This window comes from Acomys minous (assembly GCF_964271855.1).
Source record: "Acomys minous genome assembly, chromosome: 16".
Classification (NCBI taxonomy): Eukaryota; Metazoa; Chordata; class Mammalia; order Rodentia; family Muridae; genus Acomys; species Acomys minous.
Genome location: NC_140498.1, coordinates 57,956,484 through 57,979,523, shown reverse-complemented (window position 1 = coordinate 57,979,523; position 23,040 = coordinate 57,956,484). Strand labels below are relative to the sequence as shown.

Here is a 23,040-nt window from a genome sequence, read left to right as displayed (position 1 = left end):
CAACTGTAGAAGAGTGGGTTTATCTGGGCTTCTGGCCCGCGGAGAGCTGGGGTCCACGACAGAGCAGAGCAGAGCCAGCGAACGAGGTGGCCGGAACAGGAGCCCAGTGCTCAAATTTTGAACACAAGGAAGAGCCGCTTCTTTTGTTTTTTTAAACAATGTTTTATTGATTCTTTGTGACTTTCTCATCATGTACCCCAATTCCTCTCACTTTCCAGTCCCTCCATATCCCTTGTAACTGCCCCTACAAAACAAATAAAAACTAATTTTTTTTCTAATAGGAAAACCATCTTGCCATGGAAGCTGCAGTGTGCCACACGGTATGTCACATGGCGTGTCACACAGTGCATCCTTTTGCTCAAACAGCTTTGCTTGCAAATGTTCATTCCAGCGAGGCCTCTGGAAGAAGAGCTAGTTCTAAAGGCTCAAATGGATGGAACTAGAAATGATCATAGTAAGTTAACCCAGAAGCAGAAAGACTCATATGGTTTATACTCACTTACAATTGGACACAAGAGATGGGGTAACAATTGAGATGTAATCTGAATAAATTAATTAAATAAAAAAATGAAGATAAACATTTCATCATAAATTACAGACTTAGAGTCTGTGCATATGTGTCTAATAAAATAATTTCCATTACTTTAAAAAAAAGTCAGGCTCTCAAAACCCACCTCTCCTGACATACTTCCTTCAGCAGGGCCACATCTCCAAAGCCTCTCCAAACAATGCGACCAACTGGGGACTAAGTACAAACGCCTGGGACGCTGAGGGACATCCCATCTCAAACTACCGCACTGTGCAAAGGGAACGCTGGTTCCTGGACCCTGAGGCCTGGGAAGGACAGTTACAAGTGTTTCCTCTCTCTCTACCTTAGAAGAAACTGAATATTTGTTTTCAGTTGGTTGAAGTGTGCACTGCGCGCTAAGAAAGGGGTGTTTTACAAATGTTGACTCACTGACCCACTAGTGGGCCGGCCACGTGGTAGAAGTGATTGATTCCTGCAAGTTATTTTCTGATTTCCATTAGAGCAGTGTGGCAAGCCTGCATGGGTGTACACACACACACACACACACACACACACACACACACACACACACACACGGGCCGGGTAACTTTTAATTTTAAACATTAATTTATATTTTGTGTGTTTTTGCCTGCTTGTATGTGTATGCATGTACACTACATGTATGCCTACTGCCCTGGGAGGCCAGAAGAGGGTATCAGATGGTCATGAGCTGCCATGTGGGTGCTGGGAATCGAATCCAGGCCTCCTGGGAGAGCAGCCAGTGCTATTTACCACTGAGCCCTCTCTCCAGCCCCCTTAAAACTTCTTTAAAGAATTAGGATCAGCCAGGTGGCGGCGGTGGCGGCGGCGGCGGCGGCGGCGGCGGCAGCAGTGGCAGCAGCGGCAGCAGCAGCGCTCGCCTTAAATCCCAGCACGCGGGAGGCAAAGGCAGGTGGATCCCTGTGAGTTCAAGGACAGCCTGGTCTACAGAGTGATTCTAGGACAGTTATGGATACACGCAGAGAAACCCTGTCTCGAAAAACTAAAAAAAAAAAAAAAAAGAATTAAGATCAAGGCATTATTTGGGTTCTCCTCTGGGTGCCTGGCCCCATAACATATCAGTGTGACAGCCATTAGACCACTTTGTAAGCCAATCAGAAGAAGCCGGGGGGTGGGGAGAGAGAGAGAGAGAGAGAGAGAGAGAGAGAGAGAGAGAGAGAGAGAGAGAGAGAGAGAAGAGGTAAAGGGCCAAGAGTGGAGTTCAAATACCCAGACCATGGCCAAGCAGGCCACCTCTTATCCCTAGGATCCACGCCACACTCCTGGATCTTTATTGAAAAAAAGAACTTCCCACACTTGGCACTAGAAAAAGAGAATGACAAAAACATGCTATCAGAGGCCAATTTCTGAACATTCTAGCTTGAAGAGATGTTTATTGGCATCAGCATGGAGTGTCTTTTACTTCGCCACTGCAAAGAGAACCGTGGCATTTGCATGTAAGGTAGAGATTTGATCAAAAGTCAGGGTAGATTTCATGAGCAAGAGACTCTTATGCTCTAGTGCTTTTTATGACCTTTTTGGCTTGGGGTAGGACACAAAAGCGAGGTGAGAAAAGCTTTGAGGGAGATGAAGGCCAGACAAGTGAGAAACATGGAGAGCTAAGGCCAAGAAATGCGTGACTGTCAGAGCCCAGGTAGCATCGTTCTAGCACACTCCTCCTCCAAGCATTCTGTCCACACCGTGTGCCACTCTCAGCACCGGGTCCATGCTCTCAGCAGCAGGTCCACACCGCGTGCCGCTCTCAGCACCGGGTCCATGCGCTCAGCAGCAGGTCCACACCGCGTGCCGCTCTCAGCACCGGGCCCATGCTCTCAGCAGCAGGTCCACACCGCGTGCCGCTCTCAGCACCGGGCCCATGCTCTCAGCAGCAGGTCCACACCGCGTGCCGCTCTCAGCACCGGGCCCATGCTCTCAGCAGCAGGTCCACACCGCGTGCCGCTCTCAGCACCGGGTCCATGCTCTCAGCAGCAGGTCCACACCGCGTGCCGCTCTCAGCACCGGGTCCATGCGCTCAGCAGCAGGTCCACACCGCGTGCCGCTCTCAGCACCGGGCCCATGCGCTCAGCAGCAGGTCCACACCGCGTGCCGCTCTCAGCACCGGGCCCATGCTCTCAGCAGCAGGTCCACACCGCGTGCCGCTCTTAGCACCGGGTCCATGCTCTCAGCAGCAGGTCCACACCGTGGGCTGTTTCTCCTGCTCCTCCTACTTTACCTCCTTGTTCTCTCTCTTAAATGTACTTTATGTATATGGTGTGTATCTGCCTGTATGTATGTGTGACACACACATACAGTACCCATAAGTGCCAGTAGAGGGCAGTGGATCTCCTGGAGCTGAAGTAGAGATTGTAGCCAGCCTCCCCGTGGGTGCTGGGAACCCAGGTCCTCTGCAAGAGGAACCAACGCTCCTCACCACTGAGCCCCTCTCCGGCCTCTTCCCTTCTTTTTATATGAATCTGCTTTTAATCCATCCAGAACGTGTTTCTTAAAATCCAGAATAGACGGCAGATCAATGACGATATTTGTTGCCGCTGTTCTTTTGGCCTCCTTTGCTTTCTGGCTCTGCGGTAAGCATAGTTTGTGCTTTGCCTCATTTCCGAGTGCTGAGACCCTCGAGTTAGGAGACCAATGTTGTCTCCACTCTGTGTGCAAAGGCCCAGAAGTGCAAAATCGAAGGCTTTAATCAAGCCCCCCACCCAAGGTCATACGGCCAGCAGGTGACACGGCGCTGACTTTGACACAGAAAGCTCTCAAAGGCTTTGCCATCAAGGCTTAAGCCAGAGTGTCTTACCTGGATGGGAGTGAACCGTCCACCTCAGGAGACTTTGTAGAGACAAAGTTCAGACTCCCTCACAAACCCCAAGCTCCCAGAGGCAGGAGCTCCAAAATAGTCATGGAAATGCCTGGCAGGTCACCTCGGTGGCCAATTGTCAGCGCTCCCTTGGCGAGAGCGGTGGCTAGGGCTCCGGCAATCCATCATCCACTGACTGTGGCGCCGGCCGTGGGCTCTGGCAGTGGGTGCTTCATGCCACCGCCATCGTTTAGTTTTTAGAATTATCCTATTAAGAAAGGTTCCCACCGGCAACAGAAAAAAAAAAAAAAGACATCCTTACCACCTCTTTCATTACCCCAGCTTTTCTTCCCCGCAATTACTATTGAGCCCCTGGCTGATTAAATTAGGTTTTTTGGAGGTCCTTTTCTAAAAATCTTGGGGAAATTATCTAAAAATCATGAAATCAATTCCCTTCCGCTGTTTTAATCCTTTATGCCCTCCGCTGAAAGAGGGATGGGCTGGACAAGGGCAGGCCCTCGGAGAAGTGTGCAGTTCTACACCGCTTGGCAGCCTCCTAGGGCCTTTGTGGACCATCTGGGTCAATTTCCTTCCAAGCAAATGAAATGCAAATAAAAATTCCAGCAGTTTTTCAGATGCAGGCTGCCTAGCTGATTAGCATGACAGAGGCTCGGCGCTGCGGCCTGACCCTGTGCACTTCCCCTCGGCTCATTAAGTTGTAACTCCGCCGCGGCTGTATTCATGGTGTGTATTGACGCTGAAAGGCGTCTTTATGCAAAACCAGCTAAATTCACATTCAGACTTTTTGCCTGGAAGTCTTGCCTGCTTCAGCACCCACATGAAAGTGAACCTATTGTGGCTGGCTCACGAGTCCCGCTGATTCTAAGATAGTCTGGAGGTCCCCCCCCCGCAAAAAAAATGTTTATTTCCCAAGTGGGTAGCCTTCCACTCTACTAGCCCCCTTCCGAAGCCCCACCCCCACCCCGCCCCCCTCTCCCTGTCCCCAGGTGCCGCCGGAGGAGCAGCGCGCGCGGGAGGGATTACTAAAGTCAAGTTCTTGGGGAGGATGGTGGAAAGTAGGGGGTCCGAGAGAAGGAGGCTGTCCTGGGTGATTCTGGGGTTTACGGGCTACCTGGACCAGTTTCTGAGAGATGGTGGTGGCCCGGGGACTCATGCCCGGATGTGTTGCCTGGCACAAACTTCCTTGGCCTATGGTCGAGAAAGCACGTGTGTAGGTTACTTTCTCCGATAAGGCTTGCAATCTATTAAACCCGGGAAAACACACAGTGTCAGTGCCTTGGTTGTTCCAGGCCCTCCACGGTTTGTGGCTTCAGCACTTGGCCTGTGGGTGCTCTTATTGAACTGTTTTGAAAACAGGAAAGGGGTGGGGGTGGGGCGAGGGGGAGAAAAGTCACTACTGTTTGTGACTCTCTGGTTGCCCCACAAATAAAACACAATCGATGAAAACCTGATCTTGCCCATCTTGTTGGGTTTTCAGAGGGAGAGAGCGAGCGTTGACATTTCATGAAGGTTTGATTGGTGGTAACTTTACTATATGAAACCAAACTTGCCCGGGCTAGGTTCCAGTTACCGTGTAGAAGGTGGAAACGCCTGGGCCCGAATGTGGCAAGGGATTGGCGTCCTTGCAAATGCAGTCCTTGTTGGGGTTTTGGTGGGTTGGTGGCCAAGGAATGCCACTAAGTCACACCATGCAACAGTCTCGTGGGAGAGTTTTTTTGTTGTTGTTTTGTTTTTGTTTGTTCGTTTGTTTGTTTTTCAAGAGAGGGTTTCTCTGTGTAGCCTTGACTATCCTGGATTTGCTTTGTAGACCAGGCTGGCCTCGACCTCACATCGATCCACCTGCCTCTGTCTCCCAAGTGGTGGCGGGAGGTGCATCTGAGCTGGAACAAGAGAGAGGAAGAGAGACAGAAACAGAGAGATGAAAGACAGACTGCGAGCAGTGATGGCGGAGGGCGAGTCGCTGAACGAGGGTTGCGAGTGGACCTGGTTCCTCACACTCAACAGCCTTCAGAAAGTCCTGGAAACTTCTTAGGGTAAAGCTCATGGCTTCAACCATGTTGGGCAAGTGCTCCTCCACTGTGCTATGCTCTCAGCCAAGGAAACCTTTTTAACAAGTAAGCAACCGCTGGGTCTCACAGAATGCTTCCCTGGCTCTGTGATTTTAAATCCAGAATGTCCCCCACAGCCTCGGACATTTAAATACTCGGTGACCAGTTGGTGGTGCCTTTTGGGAGACATCTAGGATGACAGCCTTGCTGAAGTAAGTGTGTCACTGGAGGAGGGCTGGGGGATTAAAAAGCTGGGTTTGCTTCCAGTTTGCTTTCTCCAGCCCTCCTCATCCTGTTTGAAGATGTGAATTCTCGGGTCTCAAGCCACCGTGCCTGCCACTTGCTGCCAGCACAGATGGTTATCCGCAAACAAACCCTTCCTCCGTAAGTCGCTTCCAGCCACAAGAGTGGAAAGGTAACTAACACAGTGGTCTGCAAAATTTTCCTACTCCTTTGCACTCAGGCTACTGTAATATCGCAGGGCCCACGTCAGCAGGTCAACCTTGATTTTCGTGGCATCTGATAGATAGACTTCTATTTCCTCTTCCTTTGGCCAGCAGCAGGGTGTGAGTAAGGCAAGGGCGCAGGAGTGACCATGGGAGCTGGGAAAGGATGCACAGCTCTGTTCAGCCTCCTGCTGTGAGCTGCACAGCCCAGCAGAAGTACAACTCTGAGCCGTCATGAAGAGAAACAGCTCTGCCCGCACGCACGGGAATAGGAGATGTGGTTCATTCTGGGGGCAAACATGAATGACCCCAGCTGGTGCGTGTGCGTTTACATCTCCCCAGGTACAGTGTTCCAAGTAACAGAACAAGAAAGTTATAAATCAAGACGTTTGTAAAATACATCAGTGGAAACAGCAGAGAGGGTTACAAAGAGATGAGGGATGGCTGACGTTGTTATTGTTGTTGTTTGGGGCGGGGGTTGATGACAGGGTTTTTCTGTGTAGCCCTGGCTGTCCTGGAACTTGCTCTGTAGACCAGGCTGGCCTCGAACTCAGAGATCCGCCTGCCTCCGTCTCCTGAGTGCTGTCCGGCAATTGCTGCCAATTCTTAGCATTTGGGTTGGTGGAAGGTAATGGTCTGCTAAATTAATAAATTCCAAAAGGCTTTAACCCTGTTAGTCACCAGATAGCAGGCCAGACATAGAAATGGACAAGGAATCTATTCTGGGGGGCTAAGGCTAGCCCAAGACAATTAAGCTCTACACCTGCAACATTCCAACCTCCCTACTTCGCTGTGGCCGCAATCAGCCCACCAGTCTTTGCAAACAAACACAGCCTCTTCCCGGGAAGCCTTGATCACACACCTCAAAGAGGATGAGAGAAATTACTCTTTAGTCAGATATGAGTGACTACAGCCTTGGAACAGGGACGTGGGTCACCCCAAATGCCACCTCCCAATACGATATCAGTCGCATGAAAGTTTAGACTCATAAGTCAAGGAGCGTCTCAGATTTATTGGAAGAAAAATCAGGGAGGTTGGTATGGAAAAATGAGGAAGCCGGGTGTGGTGTCCATGCCTATAATCCCAGCCCTCAGGAGGCAGAGGCAGGGGGATCGCTGTGAATTCGAGGCCAGCCTGGTCTACAAAGCAGGTCCAGGACAGCCAAGGCTACACAGAGAAACCCTGTCTCGAAAAAAAAAAAAAAAAGAAAGAAAGCTCCTGGTGGAAGCAAGGAGTCTGTTTGCACACCCCACAGGATTTACCCGGTGGTCACTGCCCTAGTCAGGGTTTCTTATGCTGTGATGAAACACCATGACCAAAAGCAAGTTCAGGAGGAAGGCTTCGTTGGCTTACACTTCCATACCACTGTTTACCATGGAAGTGGTGCGTTCTGGCGTTTACATACCAGGGTGCTCGTGTGAAGGTGAGAGGCAAACTTTCAAGAGCTGGTCCTTGGAACTGGAGTGACGGCTGGGTGGTTAAGACCATTGGCTGCTCTTCTGTAAGACCCAGTTTTGATTTTCAGCACCCACCGATGGCTCACAACTCCCATCCGTGGGATCAGACGCCCTCTTCTGGCCTTCAGGGGCACTGCACACATGTTGTGCACAAAACAGAAGGCATGCAGGCAAAACACCCATACACACTCTTTTTTAAAATTCTGCTGAAGAGCTTTGGGTTCATGGGTCTCTGAAAAGACTCCTCCTCTCCCTCCCCTCCCCCCCCCCCCCGCAGGCCTTCTACATATGACAGGACGGAGAGAGCTGGTCCCCACTCCACTATAGTCATCTGGACTCTCCAAGGAGTTTGTTATCAGTGAGGCATTTGATTTTTCTTTTCTTTTCTTTTGCTTTTTGTGAGAGGTTCACATCTTAGGCTGGCCTGCATCTTCCTGTGTAGCTGAGGACAACCTTGAACTTTGACCCTCCTGCCTCTACCTCCCAAATTCCACCAACCTCCCAGAAGCTTGCCATCTTCCCGCCAAGGACAGTGAGATTTGAAGGAGAGAAGAGGTAACTCTCTGACATTGGCCAGAAGACCCTTGAGAGCTGACAAGGTATCTCAGCGGGGAAAGCTGCCTGCTGTATAGGCCTGGCTACCAACCCCTAGGATTCAATCCCCAGGCCTTGATATGCCTGTTATGTGAGCATACACACACACACACACACACACACACACACACACACACACACACACACACACAGTGGTGATGAATGAAACAGACCTGGGGCACACGCTTTAACCCCAGCACTTGTAAGGCAGGCAGATTGCTGTGAGTTTGAGGCCAGCTTGATCTACATAGAGTTCCAGGCCACTTGGGACTGCTGTGTAAGACTCTATCTTGACCAAACGATGATAATGATGTGATGGTGATTATGAGGAGGAGGAGGGGGAGGAGCAAATAAAAGGTTTAAATCTTTGGCTTGAGAGACTGAGGAGAGACAGAGAAGGGGAAATTACAGAGACAGGGAGCGGGAAAGCAGTGCCCCCCCCCCCCCAGTCTACTTGAAACATCTTACAGGCTGCCAAGCAAAGGATTTCAGTTCTACTAACATTTGCTTAAGGCCCTTGACCTTTCCCAGTTGGAAATCTATAGTTTTGCTGGGCATGGTGGCAAACGCCTTTAATCCCAGCCCTCGGGAGGCAGAGGCAGGCGGATCGCTGTGAGTTCGAGGCCAGCCTGGTCTACAAAGTGAGTCCAGAACAGCCAAGGCTAACACAGAGAGACCCTGTCTCGAAAAACAAACAAACAAACAAGTAAAAACAAAACAAACAAGCAAACAAACAAAAAAGAAAATCTATAGTTTTCTAGGAAATCTCAGCAGAAACCCCATTCACAGTAAAAGACATATCCTAAGCCCCTTGTGCGACCCTCACAGCTCCTGGTTCTGTCTCTTTAGATAAAGAGTCACCCCCAGGAGACACTCTTTCATCTTACTTAGCAAAAGGAGAGAGATAATATTTATCCATGTCATATGTGAGTGTTTTGCCTGGTGTTCTTGATGCTTGCAGAGGCCAGAAGAGGGAGTCAGATTCCCTGGAACTGATGGTTGTGGGCCACTATGTCAGTGCTGGGAATCAAACTTGGGTCCTCTGGAAGAATAAGTGTTGTTAACCTCTGAGCCATCCCTTCAGCCTTGAGTCCAGCATTCTTTTTTTTTTTTTTAAAGATTTATTTATTAAGTATACAGTGTTTTGCCTGCATGTATTTCTGCATGAGGACACCAGATCTCATCATAGAGGGTTGTGAGCCACGTGGTTTCTGGGTATGGAACTCAGGATCTTTGGAAGAGCAACCAGTGCTCTTAACCTCTGGGCCATCTCTCCAGGCCCTGAGTCCAGCATTCTTATAAAGCAATTGCTGATGAAAATTCTGTGAGCTTCTCCAAATAAAAAAAGTAGGTTTTGTTTGTTTGTTTGTTTGTTTGTTTGTTTGTGACAAGGTTTCTCTGTGTAGCCTTGGCTATCATAGACTCGATTTGTAGACCAGGCTGGCCTCAAACTCACAGTGATCCACCTGCCTCTGCCTCCCATGTGCTGAGATTAAAGGCGTGCGCCACCATGCCCAACCCAGTGGGTTTTTTGTTTGTTTTTTTAATTTCACTTTTTCAAAAACTTAAAGCCAAGCAGTGGTGGCACACGCCTTTAATCCGGGAGGCAGAAGCAGGTGGGTCTCTACGGGTCTGAGGCCAGCCTAATCTACAAAGTGAGTCTTGGGACAGCCAGGACCGTTACACAAAGAAACCCTGTCTCCGAAAACAAAAACCAACCAACCAAACAATATTAAAAACTCCTTTGTGGTACCGTGGAATTGAGCCAAGGTCCTTCTGAGTGCCAAGCAGGGTTCTGCCCTGAGGTCCGGCCTTTCTGGTTTTGGAGATGTTTCCACTGGGTGTAGTAGACTCACAGGTTAAAAAGACGTGGTTGGCTGTAGTTTTGTTTTGTATTAGTTTAATGTTTGTTTGTTCCCAGGTTTCTTCCCTCCCTCCCTCCATCTCTCCCTCCATCTCTCCCTTCTTTCCTTCCGTTTGTCTGTCCTTCTATTTTAGTACGCCACTTTACCATGTTCTCATTTGCATTTTTCCTGTGACGTCACCCACTCTCCCACGTTTCCTGTGTAAGCGTGGCTTCCTGCCCTGGCTGCTCTCCTGCTTTGTCATCGGCTCTGACTCTGCCACGATGTACTTTGTTTTGTGTCTCCTGTGCTCGGTAGGCTGTGTGTCTACGAGCTGGCTCTGCTGCCACCTTGTTATCGCTTCTGCTCACTCTTCAGGGTTCCGGTCACGTGTGCCTCGGTTTCTCTGTTCTGTAACACACCAGTCCTCTTCATTTTCCCAAATTCTCTGCCCTCTGTGCTGCTTCTGAGATGGGACAGACTTCCTGGGAACACGCAATAACACAGACAGGCACAGACACACACCACATACTCACACGTGCATACGCACATGCACACATGCACACATGCACACACACACACGCACAACACTCACACATATACGCATATACACACACCACACGTAAACACACACACATACATGACACACATTCCACACCCACCACACATACGTACACACCACATATGTAACACACACACACACACACACACACACACACCTCTATTCACCCCCAAAATAAAACTCAGGACAAACTAAAGTAATAATTGCACCAACTTGGTGGACCCCCCCCCCATAAAAGTCAATGATTCGCAGGGGGTGGTGGCGCACGCCTTTAATCTCAGCATTCGGGAAGTAGAGGCAGGTGGATCGCTGTGAGTTCGAGGCCAGCCTGATCTACAAAGCGAGTCTAGGACAGGAAAGCTACACAGAGAAACCGTGTTTTGAAAAACAAAATCAAAATCAAAATCAATGATTCACCACAAGAGTAGTGGGTGAAGGGTGATTGACAGGAGTAGGGGTCATACAGAAGGTCGCGTGTCACCTGAAGTGCCAACTGCTACATGGTTGGGCACCCGAGGAAGCTGTAGCCCTGAGCTCTCTGCACAGCCTGGAGCTCTGCAGCTGAGCTGGGCCCCCAGCAGTTGCTCACTCCTTTTCATAGTGCTGGGGAGCGACCATCAGAATCTCCTGAGTTCCAATTCTCACTGGCTTATGACCTTTTGTTTACTTCCTGAGTCTCATGGGCCACTGATTCCCGGAGGAAAGCCCAAGCAACAGCTTCCTTTAGAATAAATTCCTATTTCTTTTCTTTTTTAAATTTTTTTTCTTTTCTTTTTAATTAATTTAATTTTTTGGGTTTTCGAGACAAGGTTTCTCTGTGTAGCCCTGGCTGTCCTGGACTCGCTTTGTAGACCAGGTTGGCCTCGAACTCATGAAGATTTGCCTGCCTCTGCCTCCTCAGTGCTCCAGTGCTGGGATTAAAGGTGTGCGCCACCATGCCAGACTATAAATTCCTATTTCTACACTTTTAAATTATCTAAAGTTAGCTGGGCACATGGCACATGCCTTTAATCCAAGCACTAGGAAAGCAGAAGCAGGCTGATCTCTGTGAGTTCAAGGCTAGCCTGGTCTACAAAGTGACTCCAGGACAGCCAAGGCTACATAAAGAAACCCTGTCTCAAAAAAGCAGAACAAAACAAAAAATTATTTAAAGTTTTCCCTTAAGTAATCTTCGCTAGCCCTCTTTAGTTTCTTTTTCTTTTCTTTTTTTAAAGATATGTATGTTTTCATGCCTAGAAGTTTGACTTGGATATTACTATTGTATCTCCTTGCTTTTCATGGACTAAAGTTTTGTACTATGTCCATGTGACTAGGGGCTGGAAAATGCAGCCTCTACACTGGATGGCTGTGCATCAACAGCTCAGGTGGTGCCAGAGCTCTCTGGGCCTCACAGTGCTACTGTTGTGGAAAAGACACAGCAATCTGCCTGCCTCTGTCTCCCCAGTGCTGGGATTAAAGGTGTACCCCACCACTCCCAGCTAGACATGTTTAGACATGTCAGTCACAAGCAGAGAAGTTTTTGAGCAGGGCTGGGAACATGGCTCAGTGGGAGAGCGCTTGCCGCTTGCCCTGCGCTTCTCCCAACATGCTCTTCGTGGCAAAAGGAAAAAAAAAATCAAGCCCTTATGAGCATTACTTCTCCATCTACACGTGTTGACCACAAACTGGATCATGGTAGCGTCAGGGATGTGACTCACTGAGCGACAGAGAAACCTCTATTGCAGAAGTTCTTCCCTATCTCAGGAAACGTACTCTAAGACCCCCCACTATGTGTCTGAACCCCTAAATAACACCAAGCCCTACACATGTTGGTTTTCTCTCTCTCTCTCTCTCTCTCTCCCCACTCTCTCTCTCTCTCCTCTCTCTCTCTCTCCTCTCTCTCTCTCTCCTCTCTCTCTCTCTCTCCTCTCTCTCTCTCTCCTCCTCTCTCTCTCTCTCTCTCTCTCTCTCTCTCCTCTCTCTCTCTCTCTCTCTCTCTCTCTCTCCTCTCTCTCTCTCTCTCTCTCTCTCTCTCTCTCTCTCTCTCTCTCTCTCTCTCTCTCTCTCTCTCTCTCTCTCTCTCTCTCTCTCTCTCTGTCTCTCTCTCTCTCTCTCTCTCTCTCTCTCTGTCTCTCTCTCTGATCCATAATACAAGCCTATCATAAAGCTTAATTCATAAGTTAAGCACAATAAGATGTTCAGAAGAATGATTGTAAAAAACGTATACTGTGATGAAATTGGCGGCATCACTACTTGTGCAGTGAGGGAGGGACCATCACTACATAAAGTAAGAGTCGCGTGAACGCAGGCACCACAGCATCGTGCCCATGGATCCCATAGCCAAGTGGGCTGTACAGTGCCCCCAGGTCAGGTAGCCCACACGGTGTGGATACACTGGCAAAACGAAAGAAAGCGATTTCTTCACACTTCTCTGAACGGTCTACAATCTAAAAGCACTGTTGTTTATTTTTGTACTTCCCTGCCTAATGTTCTCTGATGGCAGCTGGGTGCGAGTAACTGTAGCTTCAGAAACCAGAACTGTGGATAAGGGGTGTGGCTGCCACACCCCCACTTTACTGATGAAAGCTGAGGGGGGGGCATAGCTGTTCGCAGGGTGTCCCTCAGCCAGCAGATGGCAGAGCTGTCATTCTGTCTGTCTTTCTACAGACAATACTTACAACCACTTACCCTCCTGCAGACAAGGTGGTAGGAACACCTCCGATTGTCTGTGGACGGAGAAGAGACTCCATCCTATGTTCCTGGAGGCTACTCTCCAAGTCAGGGAGGAATAGGTTGCTGGGCAGGTTCTTATCCCACTTGGACATGACTTCGGGGGGGGGGGGGTGGACAAATCGTCCCTAATCTCAAGACCGTTGCTCTAGCTTAACACGCATGTCTGCTGTGGTCACTGTTGAGTCAGAACGCAAAACTCCTCCAATACTGCAGTGCAGAGGACCAGCCACCTCCTGGTGACTGTCACCTCTGCAGGAGTTAGCCAGCCTCCTCTGTGACCTTGGACCACTCACATTCACAAGCCTGGACCCTTTGAAGTCCACTAGCCATGGGATCCAGCCCAGGTTCCTCAAGGCCCCTTGGCCATGGTGATGTGTGTGGAGTGCTGGCCGTTCCGCTGTATGTCTCAGAGATGACAGATGGGTCACCAAAGAGGGCGAGGACTTTCAGTTAACCCCACATACTCAGGAGCCCCAAGACAGGCCTAGTTATTAAGTGACATTCCACAGGAACCTCAAACACCCTCAGAAGGTCCTGGAAGACACAGTAGCTGTGGCACCGTACACTGACGTGGAGACTCAGGTTTCTAAATTTTTCCCATCCTTTCCTTTGAGTGCTGCGCCCGCCCGTGTGAGACGAAGGCAAGAATCTTTATCTTTGCTTTTCTGTTGAGAACACTTAGGCCCAAAGAAGAGAAACCCTTGTTCTAGGTCACACCTGTAATAAGGTTTGGGACTGGCTATGGCCACAGAGATGAATGATTCTGAGCCTAGTGCTCCTTCATGGAGCAGCTACTCATAGCGTGTGGCCTGAAGACAGGCCGCCAGTCTCCACTGCCCTCCCCAGTGGCATGGCTGCCTGGCAACTAAACCACAGGTATGTGTAGCCGTTGCAGCTCCAAGAAGTCCTCTCCTCACGCCTCACGCCGCACCAGGATGCAGCTCTGCTTCTGCAGGAGACTTGGAAATAGCTCCCTTCCCTCACCCTGTCACCCCTGTAAATGCACCATCCCCCGAATTTTTTCAGACAGAATTTTGTATTCAGGCCAGGGCTTCCTTGGGCTCCGCCGGCTGAGTGTCTGCAGTACCGTGCGGCACCAAGACCGATATAACAATACTTCCAACAAGTAAGGTAATGATAACTGATTCTTCACAACCCAAAGAGGAGAACAAAGGAAGCCACGAGAGTGGCCAAGCGCCTCTCCCTGTCTTCAACACGGTAATTCCCAGAAGCACACAGGTAGCTGACCCACGCTGCATCCCAATTTGTTTTCTCACCCTCAGACCAGCATCCTCTCTAATTCTCCCAAGTCCTCTGCGGGATAGAAGTGCCAGGGATATTTTCTACAAGGTGCAGACAACAAAAGGCTTTTACATGTCCAGACTGCTATTGTGATGGTGCGAACAAGGCAACATCCTTAGGAGAGACTGTTGGCGCCATATGCCTTAGAGAAGAAAACTGGGGCTGCAAAGCATGAAGGGAAAGGCGAGAGGCTGGGCCTCCAGCTGTGAGGAGGAGGGTGGGGAGTAAGGACAATAGCGGGGGTGGGGGTGGGGGCTAGGGGGGGAGAGGAAAGCACATCCCACTGTGGGTCACCTGCCAGCATATGCACAGTGGACCTCTGTCACCTGCAAGCCACCATGTTACGACTGTAAGGACACGGTGCCAATGATGCGGAGCCTGCAACATCATGAGAAGAGACAGCATGTGAGAAAAGACTAAATGTTCACCCTATGTGGTGTCATCGTGGGCTGTGTTCTGTGTCTTCCTCCATATTGTCTCATGGACTCCCCAACCGCCCCCCCCCACCCCTATCAGATGCGTCTTGGAGCTAAGGAAGCAGAGCCACGCATGCGCGTCCGGGAAAGAGCCCTTACCACCTGCCTCATGTGTCCTCCCTTCTAAAATATGTCTTTTTCTGCTGCACACCAGACATCACCTTCTTACTGTCCAAATTCACCGCTCAAATCCCTCACACCTCCAGGTTCTCCTCTGGCCCTTAGCGTTGCGTGTGGGGGCTTCGTGCTCTCCTTTGCGCATGTGCAAGGCTCTGTGTGGGCACTGATCGTACCTAGCAAGTTCCTCTCTCGCCTTGCTGGCAGCACAGTGGATGGCTGTTAAAAGAAAACGGATCCAAGCCTCTTAGCCCTGGCTACCACTTTGCTACCCTGCCCCCTCCTCCCCCCGCCCGCCAGATTTCTTTCCGATGGGTCCTAGGCACCCGTACAGCTCGGGATGGTTGAGCTCATACACAACTGTGATTTCAACCTGCTCCCCGAGGTGCACACATTAGAAGCTTAAATCCCCATGGGAAGTACCAGAGGCAAAACTCAGTGAGAGGCCTGGGTTATGAGGGCAGGAGTGTGTTACAAGGTGCGCGGGTTACCTTGAAGGGGGATCTGTCATGAAAAAACACGCGTGGCTCTCTCTTGCTCCCCCGCCCTTATCCCTCCTCTTCCAGGAGGGACACAGAAGAAAGGCTCTCGCCAGTTATGGCCTCCTGGTCATGGACTTTCCAACGTCTGGATCTCAAGCCAAATTACTCTCCTGTCTTTACAGTTTACCCAGCCTCGGGGATTCTGTTATAGAGACACAAGCTGGACTAAGACAGGTGCTTTAGCCTACCACCAGCAGCTTAACGACTGTAGCTTGACATTGCCGGGGTTGAGAAGGTTAGGGGAAGCTAAGGCTGCACCAGTGGACAATGACAGTGGATACTTTCTTTTTTGTTGTTTTTTGTTTTTTGTTTTTTGTTTTGTTTTTCAAGACAGGGTTTCTCTGTGTAGCCTTGGCTGTCCTAGACTCACTTTGTAGACCAGGCTGGCCTCGAACTCACAGCGATCCACCTGCCTCTGCCTCCCAAGTGCTGGGATTAAAGGCGTGCGCCACCACGTCCGGCTGACAGTGGATACTTTCTAACAGTGTCCCCAGCTATCTCAGAGACAACTCCAGGACGTGGAAGCAGCGTTATCCGCCATATGGCCTCTTCATCCCTTCCCTCGGTGTCACGCACCGTTCTGTGGGGCCACATTCAAAGCTCTCTTAGACACACAGCTCACAACGAGCTTCAGGCTGGGCGTGCAGGACTCCTGAGGCACGGCTCCTGTGTAGTGGAGGCTGAGCAAGAGAGGCCAGTGCTCAAATCCTGGCTAACCCTGGTAGCTGCCTGACTTTGGTGATGTGGAGAAACAGAAGTCCAACTTGGCGGAAGCACTTTCCCGCTAGAGCCTCCTGTGGGCGGAGCAAACATTTCCCGTGATGCCTGAAGAAGGAAACTTCAGGATAAGTGCCCCCACCCTCCCCTACTCTCCCCCACCCTGCCCACCCTGCAACTGGCTGGACGAGGAGCTGGAAGCCCACCCTTTAGAGAGCTCAGCGGTGGCGGCCTGTGCCCAGCAACACACTCTATCAGTAGTGCTCTGCCCTCCTTTACAGAAACAGTCACGAGTCCCCAGCTGACAGGCCCAGCAGTCCGTCACATTCATCTCAGCTGTGACTTCAACTGGGGTCTTTATCCATCACTGCCTCCTGCCATGTGAGAATCCAAAGGGAGCCTCCAGGCCTGGCACCTCCACAGCCACAGAGATGGGCAACCAGCAGGTCTCTTTGTCCTGGGGACTGTGCAGGGAACGAATGCACTTCATTCCCAACATCCTGCTCCCAGGTCTAGACTAGGAGAGACTCTGTTGATTCTGGCTAACGAGGGACTGAGCATGTGGTTTGCCCTTGGTGTTGTTATCACACTCGTGACATCAGCACTTTTCCTAGGAAAGACTCTCGAGTCTTTAGAATGGCCCACTATAACGTGAGGGGCCCATCAGCGCTCAGTCATGGGTTAAGTTCACAATCAGAAACAGCAGCCTAGGTAGGCATCGTGATCCAGGCCTGTGATCCTAGCCTAGAAGGCAAGGCTAGAAGACTCAAGTTCAAGGCCAGTCTGGGCTGCATAGGGAGTTCCAGCCATGTGGACTATACTGCAAAACTCTCTCTCTCCAGTGAGGAAAAGCAGGGACTAGAAAATTGGCTCTGGGGTTAAGAGCACATGTTATTTTCAGAGGACCCAAGTTCAGTTCCCAGCACCTATGTCAGATGACTCCCAATTGCCTGAAACTGCAGTGGATCTGACACCCTCTTCTGGTCTTTTTGAGTGACTGTGCACTCACACACAAATACACACACACAATTATTCTTTTAAATAATAAGAAAAATTGTATCGAAGTAGAAAATAGGGACCACTCTGAAAACCCCTTGAGAATTGAATAAATCCTGGGGGGAAAATCTGTCTTTCTTCAGAAAATGCAGGACTCTGGCTGCGCCTGACCTAGCAGGAGCCATGTGCGTGTCCTGTGAAGATTGGCTCTGTGCGGGCTCCATGCATGAATTCTCAGCCAAGGATGTTGACCGGCACAGGATTTGCCTGAATAAGTACAAGGGTTTCGTGTGCACGGTCACCAACACAGCCTCGCAATGATGCAAAACCCAGGTAAACTATACTCAGCGGTTGATCTGCATGCCTGGTTTGCCAAGTGTGGTTTACAAATCTTGGCCTTCCCTTGCAACCAGTTTGGGAGGCAGGAGCCAGAAACTAAAGAAGGAATCAAGGAGTTTGCAGCCAGCTACAATGTCAAGTTTGACTCGTACAGTAAGATCTGTGTAAATGAGGACGATGCTCACCCACTGTGGAAGTGGGTGAAAGTCCAGCCCAAGGGCAGAGGCCACCAAAAGGAACTTCATCGAGTTCCTCATTGATGAGAATGGCTGAGTTGTGAAGTGTTATGGCCCCACGGGGCATCCCCCAGGTGACAGAGAAGGACCTGCCATCCCGTCTCTAGCCCAACGAGTGTGTCCCTCTGCTGAGCCCCCCACCCCGTGCCCTGTGACCCCTGGAGCCTTCCACCCCAGCATTCATGATGGTCTGCCTGCAAACCAGCCTGCTGGTGTGGCAGTCCTGTCAACCTGGTGTGCATGCCCCTCCCTGAGCCCCAGGAAGGGCTGGAGCTTCAACTTGGCTGCCTTGTGGAAATAAAATTGGGGGTGGGGTAGGGAGTGAAGGGTGGGAGGTAGAGAAAATACTCTTTTAAAATGCAGACTCGCTGACAAAAAATAAAAAGTTGATGGAGCCTGGGAGAGACACTAAATGTTGACCTCTCTCTCTCTCTCTCTCTCTCTCTCTCTCTCTCTCTCTCTCACACACACACACACACACACACACACACACACACACACACACACACACACACACACGATGCTGGTACTAGGCTGGGGTATATCTCAGCATCTGGGTACCTGCCTAACACATACAAGGCCCCAGGTTCCACCAGCAGCACCAAAAAACAATCAGACAAACAAGCAATCTACACACAGACAAACAAACAAATAAATAAAAAGGAAGGAAGAAGCACCCGAGGACTGAGGACTGGTAAAGATTTGTTCTGAAGTGTGTAAACTGGATAGGTCAAGCATCAGAGATACTGATCTTGCAGGAAGGCAGAACTCACTCTATCTTGTACAAACTTCATTTCACAAGCAGCCCACCCCCATGCTACACAGACTCGTCTGTGCCATCTTGGACATGCTGGAGCTGATATCTGGTAAATTGAGTCAGATAATAAAGCAGCTGGCGCATGGCTCAGTGGTACGGTGCCTGCATCTCACGCACGTGGCCTTGGGTTCAACTCCCAGTCCTACAGAAACAAACAAACAAAAAGAATGAAAGTGAGGCTCTCTGCCGCCATGGCACCCGTGAAAAAGCTTGTGGCAAGGGGGGGAGGAAGCAAGTTTTGAGGTTCACCCTTGACTGCATCCATCCTGTAGAAGATGGAATCATTGATGCTGCCAACTTTGAGCAGTTCCTCCAGGAGAGAATCAAGGTCAACAGCAAAGCGGGGGAATCTAGGCGGAGGGGTTGTGACCATCAAACTGAGCAAGAGCAAGATCACTGTCACTTCTGAGGTGCCTTTCTCCAAAAGGTAGTTGAAATATCTCACCAAAAAATATTTAAATAGCAATCTTCAAGACTGGTTGCGTGTTGTTGCCAACAGCAAAGAGAGTTAGAATTGCGCTACTTCCGGATCAACCAGGAGGAGGAAGAGGAGGACGAGGAGGATGAGGATTGAGACATGTTGGTCTAGCGTGTTTTGTATTAATTCATAAATAAAACTTAGGAACAAAAAAAAAAGATTGAAAGTGAGATGTTAAAATAACATTCATTTATTACTACAAACATAACGATAGCAAACCGTTATAGGCTAATGTAAAGCTAACGGATTCTCAACCAATCAGTTTTCATCATGCCTACCATAGCCTCTAAAGACAACTATTAAGGACAGACCCATCCTGACTAATAGCCTCTTCACACAGCCCCTCGACAGACCGAGCCTTCTAAACAACACTCCTTTTTCAAGACTCAGCTTAAAGGACATTGTATTTATTTTAATATTGCATAACAAGTTAAGAAGCCCAGAAGGGGAAGAGACCAACCAATCTGCCCAGAAGAAGCAGAGAGGCTGGACAAGATGAATGGAAGAGCTTCCAGCCAACTGGTCTACCTGGGAAGGAGACTCTCCAGCCTGTTGAACTTCCCAGGCGTCCAGCTTTTCATCGCTCCATTGGGTGATGAATTGGCAACACAACTGTCTTTGAGTCATTTCTGCTCCTGTAAGTGACCCTTCACCCATATTCCTGTAAGGAACCCCAATAAAGTTCACTGGCTTACTACATGGGACTTTGGTGCCGTCCATACTTTGGTTTCTTATCAGTTTTCTGAGGAGAGTAGACATTGTCCGTGTCTTCCCAAGAAGAGCGTTCCGCACCAGCCTCCCAGTAGCTGGCTTAGATTTGTTCTCAAAGGGAAGGATAGGCTCCTAGAGAGCCCAGACATATGTAGGGCTTGGAATCAGCATTATCACCTTCATTCAGTCACTGGCCGTGAGAGCGAGCTGCAGTCATACATCACACCAGAGCTCCGAACCACCAATTCTTTCCAACAGCGCTCTATGATTCCACCACTGAGTTAGAACTGAAGGCAGTTAGTTCTACGCAGCAAGGAGAATCATCCAAGGTAACCACGCTTTCGGTTTTGAATGAGTGAATTTAGTAAGAATATAGCAAGCAAAAGTAAAAGAATAAATAGTGGCGGGGGTGGGGGTGGGGTGGAGGGGTGGGGGGAACACACCCAGAGGCCAGCCCATGGCCACACCCATGATACTATGAAGAAAGGCAGAAGGTAGAGAGAATATCCTGATGTGAGTAGCCTGTCCCACCATCTGAGGACATGGTGAAGTCCCCACCCACGCTGCCACTGAGAGCCATGTGTAGATCTGTGGCCACGCAACAACAGCTTGTATCGATGTCCATGGCTCCCATACCACCAAAGTCTATGAGAATATCCCTGCTCTGGGATGTAGCCTGGGACTGTGCTGATGCTCAAGGGCTGTTGCAGACCTGTCCCTGCCCCCTCAGTGGCTGCAGGACTCAGGAGAGCAGGCCCTAGGCAGTACAGTAGAGATGGCCCTGGTGGCAGAGGAACAAGTGGGCTGGCCTGAGGGTGTGAGGCAGGGAATGTTGGCCCAGCTCCTCATCCACCACAGTTGCATGGGTGAAGGACAGATGCTCCACTTCTTCACCCTCACCAACTGAGGCAGTAGGGAGAGATGGCCCTGGGGTCATAAAGAGCAAGAGAGCAGACCCTGCCCCTTACTGGCTAAAGCATTGGGTGAGCTAGCCAGGACATCACTGAAGAGCTCGTCCTGGTGGTCTGGGTGCGGGAGAGCTGGCAGGCTGACCAACTCAGCTGCCACCCAGGCCCACACAGATGCAAGGCTCTGAGTTGGCCCACCTCAACATCTACCTCATCTATGAGCTGCTGGGCACATGGAGAGGCTGGTCCTGCATATCCAAAGCTGCAGGATCTCCATGACACAGGGCAACAACAGGATAACAAAGAGGAGTCCCATGGGGATACAGTAAAGATAGTGTAGCAGAAGCCAGAGGTCTCTAGCCAGACCAACGACTCATTGCTGTGAACACTGCAAACAAAGATGTGTGGACAAAAGGGCACAATGTGGATACATTGTGATACATTTCAGCTTCCACTGTGGAATGGTTTTTTTGTTTTGTTCATTTTTATTCTATTTTATTTTATTTTGTGGGGGAGGCTGCACACACACACACACACACACACACACACACACACACACACACACACACAAATTGATTCACAAAGAATGAATTAAATGTTTTGGTTTTATTTATTTATTATTTTTTAAGAATAAATAACAAGTAGCAAGTAGAGAGAAGCAGTGGTGAGACAGCAAAACATTATCAAATGTGGTTTTCACACAGCCAGCAGAGATGCCTGGAGCAGCCCAGCTAAGAGAGCAGGCTGAAGTTACACCATCAAGTAGTGCCTACACCCATCACTTGGGAGGCAAAGGCAAGAGATCTTGGTGAGTTCAAGGCCAGCCTGGTCTACAGAGAACCTGCCTTTGCTGTCGGAAGACTGGGTCAAAGGTGTGTGCCACCACCACCCAGCTAACTTTCCATTTTTCCTAACAGCGAAAACAAGGCAAAGCTACGATGCTGGAGGTTGTTGACAAGTTAGGGAAGCACCTATCCCAGAATTCTGGGGGCAGGATGTAAGCTGAAATACTCCCTGCAGCTACAGACCCTCCAAGCCACCTTGATTCCTCCCTAGACTTAGGTGTTAGTCCTGCAGCATTTATTGGCATGTGATCTAGAAGTTAAAAGACTGGTTCAGACGCCTGTAATTGCAGGACTCCAGAAGCAGAGGCAGGCAGATCTCTGTGAGTTTGAGGCCAGTGTGGCCTACAGCATGAGGCCAGGACAGCCGGGACTACACAGAGAAACCCTATCTCGAGGAAAAAAAAAAAGAATGGTTTAGAAGCATTTAGTATTTACTTATTAAAAAGTTAAAACATCTGTAGGCCAAGCATGGTGGCACATGCCTTTAATCCCAGCACTCTGGAGACAGAGGCAGGTGGATCGCTGTGAGTTCGAGGCCAGCCTGGTTTACAAAGCCAGTCCAGGACAGCCAAGGCTACACACAGAAAGCCTGTCTCAAAAACACCAAAAAACAAAACAAAATAAAAAAAAAAAAAGTTAAAACATTTGTAATAGGTTAAATTGTTGGTTTCTTACTGACATGGTGGCACACACCTTTAATCCCAGCACTCAGGAGACAGAAGCAGGTGGATCTCTGCGAGTTTCAGCCAAGTAAGGTTTACAGAGTGAGTTCCAGGACAGCCTAAACTCCACAGTGAGAGCCTGCCTATAAGTAAGTAATAAGTAAGCTATATTAATGAGTAAGAGTATTCTATTAAATGAAAAAAATAACATGGAAAAATATGGGGGAATGGGGAGTCTTGCTGAAGACTTAGCTCAGTGGCAGAGCACTTACCTTCCATACCCAGGGAACAATCAGTTTCTTCATGATATTTGCATAAAGAAACTTAACAGGCCAGGTGCAGTGGCACATGCAGCACTTGGGGGGCAGAGGCAGGTGGATAGCTGTGAGTTTGAGGCCAGCCTGGTCTACAAAGTGAGTCTAGGACAGCCAGGGCTACACAGAGAAACCCTGTCTTGAAAAAATGAAAATATAATAATAATAATAATAATAATAATAATAATAATAATAATAGTAAATTTTAACAACTTAACAGTTGCACATGACGACCCAGTGGTCTATTCTCAGCATCCAGAACCGGAAGGAACAGCAACAACAAAAACCTAGAATAATATAAGTCAAAGTGCAGGCAGCTACCTGTGAGTGGTGGGTAGAGAGTTTTCCTTCTATTTATTGCCATTTCTGCCTAACTCTGTTTCTTTTTAGATTTATTTATTCCATTTTTACATATGAGTCTTTGCCTGCAACACCTGTTTTGAACTTGGAAGAAGAAGACTTGAGCAGTGTTTAGTCACTAACGCCATTTACAGGATGGCTTCTTGCCGGCCGGTCCAGCCTGCTTTACACCCGAGAGGG

At 49.4% G+C, this 23,040-nt stretch overlaps 2 pseudogenes across 2 annotated transcripts; both read left to right on the top strand.

The window, feature by feature from the left end:
- The first annotated feature begins 17,373 nt into the window (after positions 1 to 17,373).
- LOC311586026 (phospholipid hydroperoxide glutathione peroxidase GPX4-like) lies at positions 17,374 to 17,872 on the top strand (annotated as a pseudogene). Its single transcript has one exon. The product of its transcript is annotated as a phospholipid hydroperoxide glutathione peroxidase GPX4-like (transcript).
- Positions 17,873 to 18,773: 901 nt separating this feature from the next.
- LOC311586031 (large ribosomal subunit protein eL22-like) lies at positions 18,774 to 19,221 on the top strand (annotated as a pseudogene). Its single transcript has one exon. The product of its transcript is annotated as a large ribosomal subunit protein eL22-like (transcript).
- The last annotated feature ends 3,819 nt before the right edge of the window (positions 19,222 to 23,040 follow it).